Here is a 24,685-nt window from a genome sequence, read left to right on the forward strand (position 1 = left end):
AAAAAAATTGCCAACTATAAATAAATATAAACAATGGGAGAGAGAAAACATGACAAGATTTCAAGCGAAATGATCTTTCTTCACATCCAAGGTAATATCAGTATTGACTCTAACGTATTAGAGTCAATGCCCAAATCTAGTCTGAAACAACAGGTATTACATAAGCAAAGAACAAGCTCTAGGGGAAAAAAAAAAGAGATAAAATTATTATGCAAATTTACAGAATCTTTAAATCACAGTACCAAAACATCCAAGATGCTGTGTTTCACACTCTTTCCAGTTTGTCCTGTGTAGTAAATAATAAATGCTTTGAGACTTTATATTCTAACCCAGAGTCCCACCACAATCACTAAAAGGTTAGGAGCCATATTCCTAAAACAGTACAAGATAAGTTATTAAAATGCATTGTTAAAAATCAAACCAAGGATATCATTGCTCAGAAAAAAATCTTTCTTTTCAAATTTCTAATCCATTCTTCAAAGTCCTATCTTGTGTCAGAACTCTGATTCCTAACTTCCTTATAATTCTATAGCACATTACCTTATTTTTAATTATTTTAGAATTTGGTATTACATTTACACTCCTCCATTATAGTACATTAATATTTGAAGAGAAGGGAGAGGGTTAAATTTGCATTGGCAATTCACTTAACATCTCTAACTTTATTCTGAAACACTGGGTAATGCCAGCCCCCACTTACCTTCCATAAATGACAAAACCAAATTCCTTTTTGTATGGGTAGAAGAGTAGTTTAAAGGGGGAGTTAGTTATCTTTTTACTGTTTGCTTTAAATATTCTGATTTAGAAGTATAGTTTAAGCCTTGTTTTAAAGATGCATTGTAAAATTCTAGTATTAATCAGATAAAGTTCCTTCTAATCTTGACAATAAAAGGGATTTCTGAACAAAAACAATCTAATTCATAGCTGGACTTCACTTATAATATTTGTCTCTATATTAAATAAGATATGTAGCCTTCACTACTTCCCTCAAATTAGAAAACAGGAGAAGGGGGTCTCAATTTATTATATTTACTTAAAAAAAGAAAACATTGGTTTCTTAAAGATATCAGGGAATAAGATGAATTTTGGAAAACAGAAAAAAAGAAATCATTCTGCTAACAAAAACCTGCTAAAAGGGATATAGGTTTAATTCTCTAAGCCTTCAGAGTTTAAAGCAAATGAAAAGGGGTATATATATCAATCAAATTTTAATTACTTTAAGTGGGTATATTTATAAATCTCTAGAGAAATAAAATATTTTGTAAACATATAAAAATGGAAATAATTGGTCTAGTAATGTAAACTGATAATTATCTGGCACAGTATCATAAAATGAAATAGCATAACTAGACTTGGTGGATTGTACTTATGTACAATAATGGATCAATCAAAAATATTCTTCAAAGTCTTTAATCTGAACTTTCCAGGGTGAAACCTATCATTTGAGATAAAGTGAAGGTTCTAAAATAACCCGGTCTATGCTACAACTAAATGTTTAATGCTGGAATAGAAAACATAACTATGGGTAGGCAAAAGAATTTGCTTTTGCTATGCTTTTCTTCCCTCTCTTTTCCTCTCTCATTAAAGGAAAAAAATTCAAAACTAAATTTGGCCAACAGGAAGAAAATATTTAAAAAGTGATCAAGGTTTTCAAAAAGTTCAGTAAAATAAAATGTATATGGGGTGACTTCGAGGGACCAAGCTAAACTTAAAGAAATTATAAGTGACTCATGCAGGAGTTTAAACAAAGAAGAAAAAAAAAGATATAGATATAAACATTAAAATTGGAACTTACATTAATATAGCAGTGAGCAAAAAAAGCCTTTTGGTTAGGAATGATACCACTTGATCAGTAGCATAACATTACAATATTACATAACAGTTCTTTTAAATGTACAGAGACCAGAAAATTCTGCCTAAAAATTCCTGGCATTGCATTTGTGTTGTAAACAAATAGACAACTTCACTATTAAGGAATTATTAAAGTCACTTAATAGTTATGAATTATAACCCAAAGTCAACATCTGTACTTAATTATACTCAATTGCTGAAGAGTTTTATATATTTGGTTGCTGCAACATATCAACTTGTTCCAAAGAAGTAGTAAGAAGAAAAGAAGTGCCTTGATGAGAACTTACATTCAGCTGTCAGTAAGATTTCACTTCCTATTCTATATAATAGATACTTCAAATATATAAAAGCCAATTTAATAATATTTTAATTAATATTTATTGAGAGTCTGCTGTACTTCCAATGTTTAGCTAGCTGCTTTTGCTGTATTTAACCTTCCCAATAACCATCTCACTAATTGCCTTACTTCTAAAACACCATATAGCCTTCTGCCCCCAGAAAAAGCCTCCTATAAACCTGGTCTTGCCTCACTCTCAATCTTCACAAATCCTCAGCTCAAGACGAACTCTTATTTGATTCATTAAGCCCTGAAAGTTCTTCATATTCAAAATGACACTGTATTTTTGCGTATACACACACCCATCTCATAGTACAAATTGCAAATCACATTTATCTATTACAAATCATATCAATCCCAAAAATGCAGAGCTTAATTTCCCCTCATGTACAAGGCAATTATGGTAAGGTCCAGGTCTAAGAGCTCTCTACAATACCTGAGTCACAACAGGAGTTGTAAGGACTTGTTTGGAATAAATTACAGTAAAACTGATGGTTTAAATATTACCTTAAAATGGCTCCTGGGAAAATTCATCTTTCTATCTTTTTAAAGGCTAATATAAGGAGGCAAAAATGCAAGAACAGAAATTAACAAAAGCTAGAATTTTATCGGTATTACCAGCACTGTAAGCAATGAATAAAGGAATCATGTGAACTCTGCCATTCAAGAAACTAAATGGCAAACCAGAGCTTTGATTTGTCTAACATTGGTTCCTGCTAAATATCCTGCATTTAATCAAACTGAATCACTCCCAACATTTTCATTTTACATTTTCAATACCATTTCTCATCCTTCTGCATGGGATATTCTTCCCTCCACCCCCTCCCTCCCACCCGACCCCCTACTCCCTCCACTCCCCCTCACCCACCTTCCTGCCACTTCTGCCTTTCAAAAAAAGTTGCATATCTTTCATGGCCTTAATTAAATAAATGTAACTGAAGAGACAGGTCCACAATGATGCCTTCGCTAACCATACCCTATATGTGAACAATTAACAATAATCTGTCCAGTTTATTCATATGACCTATTGTATGTATCTCTAGTATTAAAATATATGTTTCTATCTCTTAGGTATCTAACTGATTGGGATTCTGTCTTTAATGTATTTTTGGTTTCCTACAGTACCTTGATGAGGACTGATACAATTATGTATAAAGTAAAGTTAAGAATAAAGGAATCAATGAATATGTGAATGTCTCAAGCACTTATTAGCACAATGAACAACTATAGCGGGGAGCAACAGATTCTACGTGAAGTTAGACATACTGCATAATAGCAAAGGATTAATTTGTGGCACATAATAAAATATTTAGTAAGCATTTCAAAGAAATCAGTTTTAACCATGTAAGTCACATAAATTAACATAGTAAATAAAGCATAAAACAGCAAATTGCAATAATAGACATAGTAGTTTCTTGTGTTTCATCACTTCACCTCTGAATTGCTTGACTATTAGTAACAGGATATTCACTTAATTATTTTTTAAGGCTTTCTTGGGCATGTTACACTGGACTACATATTATGGTACAATTTTTAAAATTTATAAATCAAGAAGAGGGAAGACATACCTCTATACTATAATTAAGGCCAATAAATGTAGCATTAAAAGAAAAAGAAGAAGGGATTGATCAGCATGAATAAGGATCAAGGAAGGCAGACTTGAATACAGATGAAGACTTTCAGGGACAGATACTAGCAAAGGAAAAGAGGGTTTTCAGGGAAAGATAGCAAAGAAAAGCAAGAGAATCAAAAGAAAATTCTAGTCAGGATGGAAGTATAAATAAAGCAGAGGTGATTAAGGGCACAGACTAGAATTAGAATATTTATATTCAAATCTGGATTTCAGACTGTTTATTAGTTATGTGATTAATTTCTGCATCTCAGTTTCCTTGTCTGTAAAATATAATGACACCTATCTCATAAGATTGTTCTGATGACTGAAAGATAAAATACAGAAATATTTTAGGATGGTACCTGGCACATAGTAAGCACTCAAAATATGTCAGCTATACTTCTAAATGAAAAGTTAAAGACAAACAATAAACCAGTGGTTTTCAGCCATGGTACTACTAACATTTTGGACCAGATAGTCTTTGTTGGGGTGGGGGGGAAGGGGGGCTGACCTGTGCATTGTAGAATGTCAATATATACCAGTGACATATGTAAGTGCACACAGGCATATAGGCATACACTCTAGCTATGAAGGTCAAAAAGGTCTCGAGGCATTGCCAACTCACAGTTGAGAACCACTGGTGTACACTAAAAGAAAAAGGTTTTGCTATGTAGTAACCAAAAGATGCTTCTATAGATTTAAATGGGAAGCAGTCAGTCAGGAGTTAACTGAGTTAAGAAGGTAAATATAATCTGAGATTATAAAATTCCTTTGTAGATTTTCCGCAGTCTTATGATCTTGCTCCTGTTTTTGCTTACTTAGTCACACATTCTTTAAATGATTCTATCAGTTATATACAAAATTTAATAGTTCAGAGAGAAACTGAGGGTCACAAAGCAGTTGACTGTTGGGTACTACATGAAAAGGGTCAAATCTAGAAAAAATTTAAACACACTTTTACAAAGATTTGTCTAGTGGGTAGAATGATAAATTGAGGGAAAAAATGACCTATGGCCAGTTATAACATTAAAGGTGTATAATAGCTAAAGATACACATTTTAAAAAACTTATTTAAACAAATATTTACTGAATATTAATCATAAAAAGAATGGTGCCAGGAGTTCAAAGGCAAATTTCAGAGATGAGAAAAAACTAAATAAGGTTAATTTCTCCTTCCACAAAGTTTATAATCTAATAAATTAGGAGGCAGACCAGCACAAGAAAAATCCTAAAATGAAGGAGACCATGGAGGAGTCAATATTCACTATAAATTGGCAGAAGACAACCTAAAGATTTCAAACTCAGATGCTACTATTATGTAGATACCTTTTAAAATTAAGTAATGTACATGTTAATTCATGTACATGTTTTGATGGAAGTGTAAATTATTTTTAAATCCCATACCTAAGTATATTGATGTGGTGGTAAGAGACAATATTATCTCTGCTAGAATTTGAAAATGGTGTTTAAATGCTTGAAAACTGTAAACATGTGACAGGTGTTAATCAGTGAAGTAAATGTTTAGCTATTAATTTTTAAAATAACTATTTCATACCTTTATCCATAGCATTAATGGATTATGACTTTTCTCTAGTTTTTCTGACATATATTAAGGGATAGGAGGAGGCTTGATGGAAAAGGGAAGACTCACCAAAAACACAAGGTGTTAGATTGGGGAAATGATGGTTTGACAAATCCCCATACAAAACAGGAATCATATTCTTGGGTCCAAATTAAAGGTACTGTGAAGGTAGATGTCTTATAACCATGCCTTATAACATGCCTTATGAAACAATTACTCTCTTAAATACAACAATGCACAGTTCTAAAATGAGAACAGAAACAAGGAACGAAGAAGGCTAAGGCCTAGAGAGATCAAGGACAGGTAAGTAACCACATCTTTGGGAGCAGACTGTGTAAAGTAGGTCACTACAATCCCAACAGACTTCCAATCCAATCGACCCTAACTGGCTCAAAAAAAAAAAAAAAAAAAGGGTACAAATACTTGAGCGAGTCCTAGAATTCTACTGCTATCCTAAAGTTCTAAAGATGTAGTCACTATAATCAATAGTTAAACCAGAGCAAACAATCACCACCAGGTGGTGCCAAATCAAAGCCAGTACTAGAATGAATTTGGCTGGGCCTATACCTTGCCACCTCCTCAGCGCCCTTCAGTTAGCTAAGCAGGTTGACCCCATTCATTTCATGCATCTAGCAGTAACCTCATATTTTATGTAAAGGAACTTTTGGATCTATGTAGCACATTAGAGCAGAGGCAGAGTAGTTACTTATACCATAGTCTTTCAAGAGGTGGAGTAGGGAAAGATGACATTGTGGGTTTTTTTTTTTTTTTTTAAGGAGATTGGTTACAGAGGGAAAAAATTAAGGTTTTTTAAATGCTATAATTCATTAATATAAACTCAACAGTCTTAAAAGTAATCAGGAGATGGTAAATAAGAATGCAACATACAAAAAGTTCTAACTAATCAAGAGTTAAAGGCTTTCTTTTCCCACATGGCTCTACTAATGAACCATGATCTTCAGCAAGAGTAAAAGGCTACAGTATCACTGTTTTCCTCAGGAGATTGTTAAATGATCTTATAGTCTTTTGTCTTTAGGACATAAAACATGGGAACTGTAATAACAAAGTAGAGAAATCTCCCTGCCCCTTTTCCAATGTAAAAAAATACATGGAAATTCTTCTAAATTTCTGTAAGAATCACCCCAAAAATTCCAGAAGAGAGTTCACAGGAAACTTATTTCCCCCTCTATCTCCATCCTATCTTCACCACCGCCAGATTTTATCACTGCTATATGTTCTACCTGTCAAGATCTGATGACTGTATGTTATGTATTCATCTGAACAGAACCACTACACTTAGTTACAGGCTATCATCAACCAATTCATTCTCTTGCTAAAATCAAGTCATCCAATTACTCCTTGACTAATCAAGGCTGTTTTGGCTTTTTCTTTTTTCAAAAGGTACTCAACAGCATAAACAGTTCACTTACAAGAAATGGAAAGGGGCTAATCAGCAGAATTATTGTTTTGCTGCTACAATTTGCAGTATTTAAATTTAGTTGCTGATTGGACTGAAAGTTTTATGATATAGCATATGAAACTAGTTTAATACAACTGTGAAGCTGTGTAGCTGCATTGTCTTTGCATGGCTGTCTTGGTCTACTTTATATAATAAACAACTGACAATTTTCTTTAAAAATAAAGATATTTTAAAAATAAGTTGCAATACACTTTCCCACATACATAGGTTTCATAAGAAAATAAGTTATGAGTTCCTGAGCACTATTTTTTTTAAGTTAGCAACTGTGTGTACAAATACAGGTATGCAGGTTACATGTGTATAAAAACCACAATTGCTTGGATCTTTAATCCACATATATTCTGGTGTCTAAGCAACAAAACCTAGATACCATTTAATTATTTAATTATTTTTTAAGAAAATAAGGATTAGAAAAAATAAGTACATATTTTAAATAAAAACATATAAAGGGGTCCTACATTTCTAAAATGAGAAATATTTCAATTATAAGAATAATTATAGGGGCCTCCCTGGTGGTGCAAAGGGTTAAGACTCAACCTATGAAGTGATCCCCAGCCAGGGAGCTGACCCACATGGCACAGCAGACCTCTCCTGACTTGCCCACTGCTCCTCTCAACAGTGTATTTCAGTCATTCTGCCTGTTCTGTTCCCCACTCTGTCTCTGGTGAATCTCCTCCCCTCCCCCATACCTCTGGCCTGTACCCCAATTCTTGTATGCATAAATAAATAAATCTTTTAAAAAAATAAGAATAATTATAGGTGCACACAAACTGTAAACTGAAATTAATGTCAGTGTTGCTACTCCTATCTATATAGAATCTTTGAGCTAATATTTAACAGAACTAGACTAAAATTTAAACACTAAACTAAAACCATGCATTTTATTTATTCACTGAAAAATATGATTAAGTGTCAAACCTTTCACCGAAAGTTTGAGAGATGAGATCTAGTCTTTAAACTCAGATTTACCTTGTTAAATACGGAGATATATCAACAATAAGGATAAATTTTATTTTTCAGGAGGAAGGCATGCTTTTTTATTAAAGCAGTTTGAGGACTTTTTTAAAAAACCTTAAAACATAACCAAATTCTTTATATATTAAAATAATGCTGTGCTCTAACCATCAGTAAAAACTTACATATAGAAAGGAAAGGAAACATACACACACATAGGATTAAAACAATTTCTGAATATTTTATGTATGTGCACATACATTACATAAGTAACACTGTATCTTGCATGCTAAGATCTATCTAAAAATGAAATTCTGTAGAGAATTCTAAAGTCATAATTCCATCAAATGTCTAAAAGGACCATTTGACAGTATTTCAGAAAAGTCCTAACTTCAAATACATTACAGGACACATAAATGACAGTAAATTTCAAACAAACCTTAATTTCAAAAAAAGCTATAATATTAATCGTTTTTTAAAAATTGATCTTGTTTTTGCTAAAATACAAGGAAGCAAATAAATTAAAAACTTGAATATATTAACAACAGAACTAAAATTCTTTAAAAATGATATTTCTCAGAGTAGGCACACCTGCCAATATATTAAAAATAAGTAAAATCAACCACAAAAGTGATAAATCAAATGCCATGGTAGACCTGACTTCTCGAGACAGCATTTTCAGCCGTCTTTTGTGGCTTTGTTTGGCGCCATAGTCCTTTAAGTTTTGTCTTCATAAAGCCCTAACTAGTTGTAATCATTTGCAGCCTAATTGTGGACATTTATCTGCTTTTCTTATGCATAGAACATAGCTATTAAAGCTGAATGGTGATGGTGTGAAGTATAGGTTAAATTGGGTGAAATTAAAGCAAATTACTCCGGGATGTGGAAATCTGAAAATAGAAACCACCAATGATTTGCAACCCTCTTGATGATCAGCTTCACAGAACCCTAAACGACAAGAAAACTTACATATTTTAAAGTTAACTAGGTTTTTTTAAAATAATATGTATAAATGTATTTTTAACTACGTGCACTTCTTAGTAATGGTGGTAAGATTATTTGTTTAACTCAGCTGCAATGTTAAAAAAGATCCCAGGTTTCTATTTTAAATAATGTAGTTCATTTCTTAAATAAGATATCCTTTCTGTCATATACATTTTTACCTATAAGAATTCATCCAACCATATCAACAGTACACACAACATTTTGCCAGCTAAGTTTTAACAATGAAAGGAAGTATTAATAATACTAGAGATAACACTGAAGTCACTGTGACAAAAGCAAACTTAAATTACAAACAAATGTACATCTATATTTATTTTTATAGATGTCACATATAAGTTCGCATGTGAGACTAACATACAGAAAAAAATATACAGGCTAGTAATAAGTATAAAATAAAATACAAGAATTTTTATTTTCATTTATCTAAAGTCTTACTGCTTGATCCAAAGATTTGAATAAAGACAACAAAAACACATTCATTTGCACCCTCCATATTTTCTTAGGCAAGTAAGCAAAGTAACTATGAAAAATTAACCACAATTCAAATCAGCTTATTTTAAAACTAGAAAAAATGTCTAGCACAGAAACTGGCATCCTTCTTTTATTGACTGCTATATATGTAACATATTTAGGTGTCTGGAGAAGTGAAATTACATGATATGGCTCATACCTTCAGGAAGCTTATACTTGAGTTGGAGAAATAACAAGCATATGAAACTATATCATGGCTGCATGAAATGATACCTACATAAAAAAGAAGTCCTGATCACAAAGGCAGAAAAGAAAGAGCAAAAAGAGGTGTGGGGACATAAGCTCATTGAGGATAAAGACCTTAGCAGGTAAAACTTAGCTAGAGGTAGAGCAAGACAAGGGTGACATGCAGAAGAACACAAAGAGCAAATTTCAGCAAAATTTAGAACACACACAAAAAAACCCCTAATGCTTGACAAAGAAAAGCCACAAGTAGTAGGCAGAAAATGGAATGAATGGCATGAATGTTTTACAAGAGGTAGTAACATAATCAAATGCAATGACTCACAAGCATCTATCTAGTTTAACTTCTCAGTAGCTAAAGCACAATTGAAAAGTGATATACCAAGTAAGTAAAATATTCTGGAATATTACCAATATCCCTACACCCTAGGTTTTCCCTTTGTCTTGTACCAAGTACTGAAGGAATTTTCATACTTAGTAACTATATCCTATCTTTGTGTGTTAGAGTTGGTATAGAAAAAAACATTCACTGTAATATTCAGCTACTGGTAGATTGTTACTTATGTATTTTTTAAAACCAGAATAATAACATAAACTTCTAAATAACATTGAAATGCCAATAGAATTTAAGTGGAAATTTAACAAGCTGCACGCAATTTTTTGTATTATGAAAAATAAGGATTTTTTTTTCCCTCCATGGATGGGACTCAAATTTTTAGATTTTTAATCACTATGAAACATAACAATAATGCGTTGAGAACCACTACTCTTCAAGAATGAAACTGGAGGACTGGAAGACTAAAACAGTGATTTTCAAAAATTTCTTAGGTTGCAGTAATCCCCATTACTAGGGTACTACCTAGAATTCTACATATTAAACAAAAATGTGCCTGACACAGATGGTTCCAGGGTCAAAGTAACCAGAAAAAGAAAGTCCCTACAAGAATTTATTACTAAGGTCATTATAATGCATTAGAGCTTGAACTGAGATGTAGTGGTAGAAATTAAATAAAACATAAAAAGAAAAATACTTTCAGCAAAGACAAACATAAACTGATGACAATTACAGCAATAATATAAAGTAAATCATTATTATTCCTTAACAAAAAGTAAGTATAAGTGCCTACTTAGAAAGTAGATCAAAAATTCCAATCTAGATACCAGAAGACATTTAACCTAAAAGATAAAAGAAAGGTTTTCATTTGGAGAACAGAATTCCTTTATTTAATTAAAACAAAAAAATTAAAAATAATCAAAAAGAAAAAGAACTTTTCAAACATGGCATTTGACAAAGTCCACTCTGACAATAACTGGCTGTGAAGTCCTCCTCAGAACAACCGTTGTCCATGGTGTGAGCTTTCACAACCATCACCAGCAGCTAACCCAGCACACCTCCCCATGGTCTAGCTAGCTAGTTGCACCTCTAGCACCAGCAACCCCTCACAGCAGAGCTGCTAACACTGTGTACTGCTGCAGATCCACTAAATACTAACACTGCAGAGAGCCTAGAGAGTGCACATACAAAAGCAACAATAGTCATCCATGTGCCAAGGCCTGACCCACAACACCACAAACACACCTTAGTCCAGGGTCAAGGTCAACCCAAGGAACATGTCACTATCTGATGTGGCTGACAACCCTACCCACAGTGCTACATCAACATTACAAAGAAGAGGGTACAGCCAACAAAGAAAACACTTGGAGTGAATAACTTAAAGCCATGGTGGGGGACAGTACTAATGGATTCAAACCCCACAGCACTCAAATAGGTAGAAGTGTTGTCTAAAACACAGAAGTAAACAGAGTACCAGGCAAAAGGGAAAACAGAAGAACATGAATGAAAAGGCAAACCTCAAATGAAAATGCAAAAAAAAAAAAAAAAAAAAAAACAACTAAGGGAAAATATCATAAAGAAGCAGAGATAATAACTATAATAAAGTAAAAATCAAAATCAAAGGGCAACCATAGACCAGAGACGTTCTGTAGGGAGAAGGAGGAAGAAGGATCAGGACAGGGTGGGGAACAGAGATAAGCACTACTTCAGGAAGAATTCGAAGTATTGCTAATAAAGATGCACACTAATCTCAGGAGAAGAACAGATGAACTAGAAAACTTAAAAGAAAATACAAACAGAAGCCAATGATCTGAAGAATACAAAAATAAAACTAAAAAATGCACAGAGATGCCTAACACAGCTGACTACATAATGTCAGAGGAGAAAGTAAGGGAGCTGAAAAACAGAACAATAGAATTCACCCAGACAAAGCAGCAAAATGAAAAAAGAATTTTAAAAAATGAAGATACCCTAAGAGACCTCTGGGGCAACATCAAGGGGAATAATATTCTCATTAGAGGGGAACCAGAAGAATAGAGACAGAAAGGATGTGTGTGAATGTGTGTGTGTGTGTATAAATTTATATTCATAGTGAAAGTAGAGAACTACTTATAAAGCAGACTGAAAATTGAAAGATGAGAATAGTAAAACTAACTAAAAATTCAACAATTTAATCAAGGGACTTCTATAATGTAAGGATGTAAAATGTGACATGAAAAATACAAAATAAGAAGGGAGTAAAGTAGCACAGTTGGATATGTGTTCAAACATAAGTAGCTATCAACTCAATACAGATAAAAATATATAAAACCTTTTATCTCCTTATAACCACAAAGCAGAAACATAAAAATAAAAAAAGAACATAAACACAAAATTAAAGAAAAACATCAAACCACATGGTAAGAGAAAAAAACGAACAAGAAGAACTATGAAAACAATCAAAATAAACTAGCAAAATGACAATGAATACATACATACCAACTACCACCTCAAATGTAAATGGACCAAATTCTCCAATCAATAGGCAGAGTGGCTGAATGGATTTTTTAAGAAAGGCCTAACCTAATTATATGCTGACCATAAGAGACTTAAAGTAAAAGGGATGGAAAGAAATATTCCACACAAATGGCACTGAAAACAAGTACTACTATAGTCATCAAATAAAAAAGACATTGAAGCAATGATTAAATAAAACAAGATGGACATTATATAATGATAAAGGGATCGATCCATCAAAAAGATATAACAATAATTAACATATGTATCCAACATAGGAGAACCAAAATGTAAAAATTAAAAAATGGAAATTGACAGTAATACAGTAAGAGTAGTGGTATTTAACACCCCACTCATATAAATGGATAAATCCTCCAGACAGAAAACTAGTAAGAAAACATCAGCCTTAAAGAATACATTAGACTGATAGAAATGATAGCTATATAAGCAACATCCCATCCAATAACAGAAGAGTATACACTCTTCTCAAGTGTACATGAAACATTCTCAAGGACAGACAACAATAGAAATCTCAAATTTAAGTTCATAAATTTGCCTCCTGTGGTGTAGAAAGATATAACAAAGCCTCTGAGAAGTTGTTTCCTAGGCATACTCAAACAATGATCACTGAGTCAATTAAGACTACACAGACCCAACAAGGGATTAGGAAGCTCTGAGGGGAAATCTCAATCTCCCAAACAAGATTACTTAAATGGGATTCTTGTCCCAAAGAGGAAAGTTGTTTTCATTGCTATAATTACAGAGTACAACAGTGATCCTTTATTATTTTGTCATTTATTTCCATCAACATAATTTTAAATGTCTGTAAAATCCCATTCTGTAATAACAGAATCTACTACAAAATATCTGTTAGCAATAACCATCAGTATATTTAAAATAATGTGATACAAATAGGTAGCAAAATATTCTTTTTGTTGATTTATCAACCCACTACTTCAACTTATGCACTCCAAATTATCCTGTTGAAAGATACTTGAACTTTCTTTATAGGAAAAATGTTGCAAAGTTTTCTTCATTCTCCCATTGTAAATAGTTAAGAATTCACTAAAAATGTCTTCTTTTAAATTGCTGTCATAATAATTGTTAAGCAAGACAGAGATTTATTGATATTAAAAAGTATCAACAAACATTTATAGATCTTGAGAAAAATTTTTTAAAGGAAAAGGAAACAACACAGGAATTCTTAGGTTATACTCAAAAAATATTTTTACTATTAGAAATCAGTAAATCTAAATTAGCAATACAAGAAAACTCAGAAAAGTTAGAGATACAACAAAATTCAGAAAAAAAGAAACATCTCAAAATTTAATGAACAGAAAACAGAGACAAGCTATAAATAAGAAAATAACAGTGACTGAGGATATTAAAACCTTAACAGACAAAATCGCTCCAGAGAAAGTTAAAGACGCAAAATAGGCCAAATGGAGAATCAAATCACTGACCTTGGAAAACAATAATGCACAAAGAAAATGGGGAGGGAGCAAGAAGGAAGAGATAAATATTTTGAGGAATATTTGATTCCATTAGGAAAGGCAAAATATGCATAATGGATATCACAGAAGAGGAGATGAAAGGAACAGAGAGCTTATTCAAAGAAATAATAGTGGGAATCCCCTCTCCCCCAAAATCTGGGGAAGGAACTAAATGAATAAGTCCATGATGCTAAAACAAAAACTAGTTATCTAAGTGTAATGAGAACTACACCAAGATACAAAATAGTGAAACTACCAAGAGTTCCAGACAAGTAAAGAATACTGAACGTAGCTAAGAAAAAAAGCAGGTAGTTATAAATGTAATTCCATAATTGGACTTCTCAGAAGAAACCTTACAAACAGGCAGAGAATGGAATGATGTGTTCAAAACACTCGAAGATTAAAAACTGCCAATCTGGGGCCTCCCCGGTGGTGCAGCAGTTGAGCGCTGGGTTGCGAAGCTGCCCACAGCCTCTGCAGTGCCGGTTCGCTCCCCAGCTGCTCCCGGCCATCGGAGGGGAGGGTCCCACATGGAGCGCAGACCTCTCCTGCCGCCCGCTGCTCCCCTCAGCAGTGTACTTCGGTCCTTCTACCTGCTCTTCTCCCCGCTCTGGCTCTGGTGAATTCTCTCACCCTCCTGCACTTCTGACTGTACCCAGTGCTTGTATAAATAAATAAATAAATCTTTTGAAAATAAATAAATAAATAAAAACTGCTAGTCAAGGTCCAGCCACTATGGAAAACTGTGTGGAAGACCCTCAAAACACTAAAAATGGACATACCTTATGATACAGTGATTTCACTATTAGGAATCTACCCACAGGACACAAAGACACTAATTCCAAAGAAAACCCACACACCTATGTTTACTGAACACAATAGCTAAGATATGGAAACAACCTAAATGCCCAAAACAGATGAATGGGTCAAGAAGATGTGGCATATATACACAATGTAATACATGATCAAAAAAATAAATTATGCTATCTGCAGTAATGTGGATGGAGCTGGAAGGGATTATGCTAAATGAAATAAGTCAGAAGGAAAAAGAAAAATATTGGTTTCACTTATAGATGGAGCATAGGAAAACCAAATAAAGAATCCAGAAAAAGACAAAACTTGCAAGCTAACCGCAGACCTCAGGCAAAAAGCAAGGGAGGGGGTGGGAGAGGACTCAAAAGAGGAGAGGGAAGTGCACAAGGGACTGTGGTGTTGGTTCATGGGTGCTAAATACCTGAAAAGAGAACAATGATATAGAAAATAAAATTATAAAAAGAAAAAAGAAAATAAATAAAAACTGCTAGCAAGATTATATCCCACAAGACTCTCTTTCATATAGAAGGGAGAAGTAAAGACCTTTCCAGACAAAGAGAAACTGAAGGCGGTTGTCAACACTGTACTGCCCCTCAAGAAAAGTGGAAAGTAGCTCTAATCTAACTTGAAGAAAAGAAGATCCACAAAAAACTGAATAAGAACCAGAAAACAAAATACAAAATGACAGTAGCAAATCCTTATATACCAATATCATCATAAATGTAAACGGACTGAATTCCCAGTCAAAATGTACAAACTGACCAGCTGGATAGAAATAAAACTCACCTTTCTGTCGACTCCAGAAGACCTATCTGAGCTCCAAAGATCAACACAGGATTAAAGCAGATGACTGGAGGGACCTTTCTGGTGACACAAGGGGTTAAGCACTGCAATATGAAGCATTCCACAGCCTCTGCAGCACAAGTTCGATCCCCAGCCAGGGAGTAACCCACATGGCGCAGCAGACCTCTCCTGTCTTGCCCGCTGCTTCCCTCAGCAGTGTATTTCAGTCAATCTGCCTGTACTGTTCCCCACTGTCTTTGGTGGATCCTCTCACCGCCCTCCCCACCCCGCATCTCTGGCTATACCCCAGCTCATGTATGCATAAATAAATAAATCTTTTTAAAAAAAAAAAAAGCAGATGACTGGAAAACCATCCTACAAGCAAATGGGACTCTAACAAAGGTAGAGTAATACATTTAGCATATAAAATAGACTTCCAGCTTAAAAAAAAAAAAAAGGTAACAAGAGGCAGCAATGGTCTTTATATAATGATTAAGGGATCAATACATTAGGAAGACTTAACACTCATCAGTACATATGTACCAAATGAAGGAACATCAAAATATATAAGGCAACTATTAAAAAATCTAAAAACAGACATTGGTAGCAACACAACAGCAGCAGGGGCCTTCAAAACCCCACTGTCACCAGTGAGCAGATCAACAAGAAAACAATCATCTTAAACAAGGAACTAGATCATAGGTACTTAATAGACATGTATAGGACATTGTACCTAAAAAAGCTGAACACAGAATTCTTCTCAAGTGCATATGTAACAATCTTGAGAGAGACCACAGGCGGAGTCACAAAACAAGTTTCAATGAATTCATGGAACAGAAATCATATCAAGTATCTTCTCTGATGAGAGTGGTATCAAACAAGAAAGCATCCACAAAATAAAGAGGGGGGGGAATCTCTAATACATGAAGAATGAACAACATACTACTGAATTACAGTTGGACTAATGAGGAAATCAAAGGTTAAACTTAAAAACACCTGGAAACAAATGAAAATGAAGACACACTCTACCACAACCCATGGGATGGCGGAAAAAGAAGTCCTAAAAGGAAATTATATAGCAATGCAGATCACAAGTAAACAATCTAAATTTACACCTTAAAAAAAAACTAGAAAAAGAATAAAACTGAAAACCTTTAGCTAGACTCACTAAGAAAAAACTGAAAAAGTGACAGAAGTTAACACAAACACCTCAGAAATACAGAAGATCATAAGAGACTATTATGAACATCTTTATGCCAATAAATTGGATAACCCAGAAGAAATGGACAAATTCTTAGAAGTGTACAACCTTCCAAAACTACGAATACATGTGCAGAGTTGTTAACCTATTTGCCTAAATTATACAGTGTTGTGAACCAACATTACCTCAATAAAAATGCAATTTTTTAAAACAGAAGAAAAATCATTTTACCTTCACATTAAAAAAATCAGCTGATATTATTCACTATGTTAATACAATAAAAAAGAAAAACAATATGACCATTTCAACTGATGAAAGCATTGCCATTTGTAAAACTCAAAACCCATTCATGAGAAGCTCTCAGCAAACTAGGAATAGAAGAGAAAATCTTCTACCTGATTCAACCTGACATGTACAAATTACCTGTAATTTATAATAGTAGAAAAAATATTAAGTACTTAGGAACAAAGTCCAAAAATAGACCTATATCTTGACCCCCAAATGTGGTGAGCTGATTTCTAACAAGGTGCCAAGATAATTCAATAAAAGAAAACATAATTTTTCCAATAAATGATTCTGGAACAACTAGTTTTCTGTATGGAAGAAAATTAACTTTAACCTCTTACCTCATGTGTTATGCAAAATTAATGAGAAATGGATGCAGACCTAAGTTAAATGTAAGAACTAATGTTATTAAACTTTAACAAAATAAAATCTTTGTGATACTGAATTCAGTTTTTTGTTTTGTTTTGTTTTGTTTTGTTTTGTTTTGTTTTGTTTTTACAGGATACAAAAGCCCCTGGAGGAAAAAATGACAAAATGAACATAATGAAAAACTTTTATTCTTTAAAAGAGACACACAAGAAAACAAAAAAGCAGAAGAAGCAGACCCTAGCTGCTCTGTATGATTCTCTCATGCTCAAGTGGGGTAACATGGCAGGTAAGGAGGGGGCATCCTCCAGAAGCCACCTGAATGGAAACCTGGATCCAGATGACAGGAAGAAGGGAGCTGCCTCTACAGCTGAGGAAACAGCCAAAAAATAAAGACAGAAAAGGAATAATAAAGAGGTTGCCAGAGAAGGGCAACAAGCCCCTGGTAAACAATCAGGACGCTCAACTGATGAAGTAGCAAGACAACTACAAAGATAACCAAGGGAGGGCCTCCCTGGTGGTTCAAGGGGTTAAGCACTGCACTATGAAGTGGTGCGCAGCCTCTGCAGCACGAATTCGATCCCAGGCCAGCCAGGGTGCAACCCACATGGTTCAGCAGACCTCTCCTGACTCGCCAGCTGCTCCCCTCAGCAGTGTATTTCAGTCAGTCTGCCTGTTCTGTTTCCCACTCTGTCTCTGGTGAATCCTCTCACCATTCCGCATCTCTGGCCTGTACCTCAGCTCTCATATGCATAAATAAAAAAATCTTAAAAAAAAAAAAGATATGCTAATCTTAATTAAAAAAAAAAAGATAACCATTGGAAGTGAAAAAGATTACGACAATAACAATAGAGGTGAGTGGGGGAGGAAGGCAGCAGAGAAGGAAATGAAGAAGAGAGGACCAGAAGTTCAGACCCTGCATCAGTTCCAATATGTGACCTGAATCCTAATGGTATATTTCCTAGGGGACAACAATGCGAGTACCCACCCACACAAGATGGGCAAACAACTGCTTGGAGAAATTTAAGTTAAGAAAAGAAAGCTTTAGATCAAGCTAGTGAAAAGATTTGGAATGATTTTCAAGAAGCTGCAGAAGCGCATTGACAAGTTAGAAAATATGTTATGAGCTGGATCAAGCCCAGAATGACAATGATAGAAATCTGTGAAAATGGGAAGACTATTCATAAAAGCTAATAAAAGAGAATGAATTAAATGGAGGCCTGACATTTCCTACAGGGTGTTGTCTCAATAACTGTCCTGAATGCTGGTGACACAGTAGTATTACAGTATGATAACATCTGTAATACGCACTTTGGAGCACATACAAAATGGCAGGATTAACTGTGCTTTCACTGTTGCTTTTAAAGATTTACTTATTTATGCATACAAGAATTGGGGTACAGGCCAGAGGTGTGGAGGGTGAGAGGATTCACCAGAGACAGAACGGGGAACAGAGCAGACATACTGAAATAGATTGCTGAGGGGAGCAGTGAGTGAGACAGGAGAGGTCTGCTGCACCATTCAATCCCTGGCCGGGGATTGAACTTGTGCTTGCAGTGGTTGGGAATAGCTTCATAGTGCTGGTCTTAACCCCTTGCACCACCACTGTGTGAGTGAGGGAGGCCCCTCACTCACTGTTGCTTTTAATCCCAAATATGACATATTATTAAAAGCTATAGAAGATGCCAATAATACCAGAATAAAGTTTGCTAGAATTGATGCCTGTCCATGTGATATTGGTAAGGACCTTCAAAAAACTATGGAGTCCTATGAAGTTAAAATAGATGGGAAGATATATCAAATGAAATTAATTTGTAATCTAACTTAATTGGGCTATATAAGATAAATGCTAGGGAAATAGTGCCCATTGTGAAAGGAGGAGACGCAACATGACTATAGGAAGGGGGAAGTACATGCTGTTGAAACCTTTGGTAGCACAGGTAAAGGTTCATGATGGCATGAAATGTTTACATTATGTGAAAAATTCTGATGTTGGCTATGTATCAATAGGATTTCCAAGAGCAAAACATTTGTTAAATGCCATCAATGAAAACTTTAGCATCCTTGTCTTCTACCCCAGATCACTGAGTTGCTTGAAACAAAAGTAAATGCTTGATGGTTCTAAAGAATCTGAGTTATTTTGGTATTGCAGATCCATATCTACCATTGTGTGACATGGTTGCTACATTCAGCATGTATAGAAGTTGTCAGCAGAGATGACTATTAAACAGTCCAAAGCCTCCACAATATACCAGAATGAATTTGCAACACATTTCCTGTTCTGTGGACCCATGTAATAATTTTCATCCATGCTTAAAAAGGAAGGAATTTGATCAAAAGCAAACTCCCTAAGGTAATTAACCAAGGAAAAACCTCCCAATGTGAACTGTCCTCACCCCCTTCCTCTAGGAAATTATATAAAGTTTAAATTAGTTACAAATGACTCATACATTTTGTTTTAAACACCTAAGGGATGCCTTTCAGAATTTATACTGCCATATTCTTTTTTTTTTTTAAGCATTTATTTATTTGTTTGTTTTTTTTATACAAGCACTGGGTACAGTCAGAAGCACGGGAGGGTGAGAGAATTCACCAGAGCCAGAGCAGGGAGCAGAGCAGGCAGAAAGACTGAAGTACACTGCTGAGGGGAGCAGTGGGCAGCAGGAGAGGTCTGCGCGCCATGTGGGACCCTCACCCAGCGACCGGGGAGCAGCCGGGGATCGAACTAGCGCTGTAGAGGCTGCGGGCAGCTTCGCAACCCAGCGCTCAACCGCTGCGCCACCGGGGAGGCCCTATACTGCCATATTCTTAACTGAATGCTTTGAATAGCTATATACAATTCTTCACCTAAACCCCCTGACATTGCTTTTCAACATTTCTGAAATCCAGTCTCTAAAAATTAAAGGTATTTTTAGATCTAGCCGGGGGTTGGGGGGGAAGCAAGAGGCAAGTGACAGTTGGGAGAAAATGTCACATAACATACATTAGATAAGGGACTTGTATCCAGAATATATAAAGAAATCTTTCAGCTCAAAATAAGACAAACAACCCAACTAAATGCAGGCAAAAGATTTGAACAGATACTTCACTAAAGAAGGTATGCAAATGACATGGATGGCGCTGGAAGGGATCATGCTCAGCGAAATAAGACAGAAAGAAAAAGAAAAATACCAGATGGTCTCAGTCATAGCAGGAATCTAGAAAAATTAAATAAGGGACCAGGAAAAAGAATAACTATAAGAAAGTAAAAATCAAAATCAACAAACAACTATGAACCAGAGACAGTCTATGGGGGGTGAGGGGCGGGGAGGGGAGTGATTGGGGTCAAAATAAGGGGGTCGCAATTGTATGGGGAATATAAAATAAAAACAAATTTATATACAAAAAAATTAAAGTATATCCCAAGAAACTTTAAAAAAATTAAAAAATAAAATAAAATAATATGAAACTGTAAAAAAAAACAAACAAAAAAAATAAAATAAAACCATGGCTCATACCTGAAATGGGTGCAGCTCATTTTACAAAAATTATGTCTTAATAAAGTTGATTAAAAAAAAAAGAAGGTATGCAAATGGCAAGCATGTGAAAAGATGTTTATCACTGACTATCTGAAAAAAAAAAAATAAAGTCATAATAAGAAACCATTGGAAGGTCCAAAACTTATATAACTGATAATATCAAGTTACAGAGACACTGTAAAGTATTTGGCACTTCCATATTGCTGGTGAGAAATAAAAATGCTATAGCCACTTTGGAAAATAGTGTATGACAGTATCATATAAAGTTAAACACATACCATACACTTTAGCAATCCCACTTCTAGGTATTTATCCAAAAGAAATAAAAATATATGTCCACACAAAGACTAGTACACAAATATTTGTAGTAGTAAAATGGGAAAGTTGATATCAGAAAGTTCATCAACCAATAAATGGATAAGCGAACTGATATTCATATATTAAAGGCTACCTAGCAATAAAAAGGAACAAGATAGCAATGCACACAATCAAGATGGATCTTAAAAATACACTAGGTAGAAAAAAAAGTCAAACACAAAAATCTTTCTCTTATATAAAACATATAAAATTTTAAAGATGACAAAGCTATAATGATAGAAATCAGGTTAGTGGTTGCTAACGGATAAAGGTTGGAGAAGAGATAAACTGCAAAGAGAATATGAGTAAACATCTTAGAATGATGAAAGTAATGTATTGATTATGATAGTGGACACATAACTAAAAAAACAAAATCCATCAAGCTGTACATTAAGTCAGCATGCAGACTGTAGTATATATAATTATACCGCAATACTTGGGGCAAACTACATATTTGGAGAAACTTTAGATATAAAATTATCTTTGATAAGGTTTCATATTTGATTACTGAAGCTCTACATTATAGGCGCCTATGATATTAACTAAGATGGGAAAACGGCAGTTTACAATGATTTGATGTCAAATGAAGTTCAGAACAATGGCTTAGGTTTCTAGTACTGAAAATGAAAGGTGATTGAAAAAAATTAAGTTATTGAACACAGTATAAGAATAACTTGAAAAAATATCAATTTAAAATATAAACTGTCACAAATAATAAATAGTGAACAACAATTTGAAGAGAAACAATTTGCTACAGGGGGTTTCATTACATTCTACAGCTAATAACTTAGTGACTTTCTCAGGCTCTTCTCTATGATTTGGAGCATTCTAAACCCTTCATGTGACCCTGTAGCTATGCAAAGAGGTCCCTGAAATAGAACTTACGATATTAAGAGGTAAACATTTCACATGGTAAGGTCTTAGACCAAGAGATAAAAGGCTTCTTAGGACAAAAGGGGGAAGGTGGGGATGAGTGGGAGAACAGGTTAAAACAGAAAACAAAGCATATTTCTATAAAACTTATTTTCAAAATGAAACAATTCTGTTTTAGATGTCAAACTCATCAATGCAAAATTTTGTTTTCAAAAGAATTCCTCAGTGAAGCAGTTCATTTCTGTGCTGTTTAGTTCATTGTATTTTTACAAGCACCAGACTGAGCAAACCATGATTGAGAGAAGCCATCTTATGCATGTTGCTGTTGTCCCACATCATTCAGAACAAACCTTTTTAGATCGTTAACTACCACAGGAGTGCTGATTACACAGGCACCAGCAATTTCCTAACCAATGACCACCTGAACAATGATGTGTTCAGCTTCTCAGACCCTGCAGCCTTTCAAAGGTGAATCATTTCATAGTTTGGAACTAGATCTCCATAGCAACTTCCCTTTGAGGGTTTTAGAATCACCATCCAGTAATTCTATGATCATCAAGCTCAACCATTCCCAATGGTTCTTTTCACAGCAGATGGAAAAGGAAGCCTTGAAATTTTACAGTCTATTTCAAGCAATTCATCTGGCAGCCTATTAGAATTCAAAATATTTCGACCTTCAATCACAAAGCATGTTATCTGAAGCTGTGGTGATCTCAAGTCAAGACAAGCAGACGTTTTAGTCTAATCATCCATGATGAGAAGAGACTGACAAAAACTCTTAATTCAACCACCATCAAAATGCTTATTTTAACTGCATGAAAGTCTTTCAACAGGCAATGAAAACACACCATGTACCATTTTATCACAACCTTCTGTTCAAAGAAAATATGAATTGAATATTGACATAGATCTCTGAGCTTCTTAGACTGCTTGGAACAAATATGTTTCTTAAAAGTCAGCATAAATCCAATTTAAGAGCACTATTTTTCTCTATTTTCAAAAGCTAGAAACCACAAGAAAATGGCAATGGACTTTTGATAAAGTCAGTCAGTTTAATAAAATCAAGTAGATTCATTTAGTTGAGGAAATTCCTAACATGGTTAATCAGAAAATACCAATTCCTCGAGAAATTAAAATTAACTAAAAGAGAAAAGGCAGGTCTTTAAAAAAAATTTAATTTACAAAAAGTCATTGACTTTTTCCCCAATTCCCTAATGGTTTCAAAATATATTAATTTTCTGTCTTTAAAATATTGGATTCAATCACCAGAAAAAAATCGAACATTTTAATTTGCTAATAAATGCAGTTAATAAGTTTTATCCAAATCTTTCTATACTTGAACATTTAAATATAATGATTTCATTAAATAATCTTCCGAATTTATTAAACTTGCAAACCAAATATAGATATTTATTTCAGTATTTACTGCAGATGTTTAGTCATGTATCAGAAGCTTAAGCAAAAAATTTTAAATGCCTATTTTCTAATTACCAGTCAAATCAAAACACAGTTCAATATGAAGAACTAATCTTTTTTTTTTAAGGTTCTTTATTTTATTATTTTCTTAAAGATTTATTTTTTATTTATACAATAGCTGAGGTACAGGACAGAAGCGCGGGACCGTGAGAGGATTCAGCAGAAAAGGCAGACAGACCGAAAGCACTGCTGAGGGGAGCAGCGGGCGCGACAAGAGAGGTCTGCTTCACCATGTGGGAATCTCCCTGGCTGGCCGGAAATCGAAGCCATGCTGCAGAGGCTGCGGACAGCTTCAACCCGCTGCACCACCGCGGAGGCCCGAACTAAACTAATCTTAAGAATAAGCTGAACATTGGTAAAATAAGACAATCACAATCTATGATCACTAAGTCAATTCAAAGCAGATTTCTGTAAATAACATAAATATTACCTACCTGTTTTTGCATAACCTCAAATGTAAAATAGAACATAAAAATTCATGTGGTTTTCTAAACAAACACCTAGAATCTTCATATATGGCCTTTAAATTAATTTTAATTTTATGAATCCACCTCCTTGCAAAGGAACATTATAAACAAACACCAATTCCAAAGCCTCAGTGCTTTGATAAAAGATCTAAATTAATTATTTCAGGAGTAGGAAAAATTTTAATAAACTTACTCTACTTCCTTAAAACAAATACAGAGACATAGTACATATACTGCATATGATCAAAATGTTATTACTTTCTGCATAAATTGTGCCAACTAATTTAAATTATCTTTATATGTCTATGAAATCAAATACATACATATTTTATGCTTAATATTTTTAACCTAAGCTTTGTACTTAGGTTAAATATTTGATTTAGGGGCCTCCCTGGTGGCGCAGCGGTTGAGCTCTGGGTTGCGAAGCTGCCCGCAGCCTCCAGCGCCGGTTCAATCCCGGCCACAGGAGGAGGGTCCCACATGGCGCGCAGACCTCTCCTGCCGCCCGCTGCTCCCCTCAGCAGTGTACATCGGTCCTTCTGCCTGCTCTGCTCCCCGCTCTGGTGAATTTTCTCACCCTCCCGCACTTCTGACTGTACCCAGTGCTTGTATAAATAAATAAAAAAATAAATAAATAAAATAAAAATATTTGATTTAAATAATTAGTCACAAAATGAGAAAATAGCAA

General features: G+C 34.5%; 1 protein-coding gene and 1 pseudogene across 1 annotated transcript in view; one reads left to right on the forward strand and one right to left on the reverse strand.

Annotated features, from left to right (window-relative positions):
• OLA1 (Obg like ATPase 1) overlaps window positions 1–24,685 on the reverse strand; it is a 147,081-nt gene that overhangs the window by 67,614 nt on the left and 54,782 nt on the right. The gene's annotated exons all lie outside the window — the stretch shown is intronic.
• On the forward strand, window positions 17,589–19,526 carry LOC119254146 (methionine aminopeptidase 2-like; annotated as a pseudogene).

The sequence above is a fragment of the Talpa occidentalis genome, unplaced genomic scaffold, assembly GCF_014898055.3.
Source record: "Talpa occidentalis isolate TD23 unplaced genomic scaffold, MPIMG_talOcc4v2.1 talOcc4.3, whole genome shotgun sequence".
Classification (NCBI taxonomy): Eukaryota; Metazoa; Chordata; class Mammalia; order Eulipotyphla; family Talpidae; genus Talpa; species Talpa occidentalis.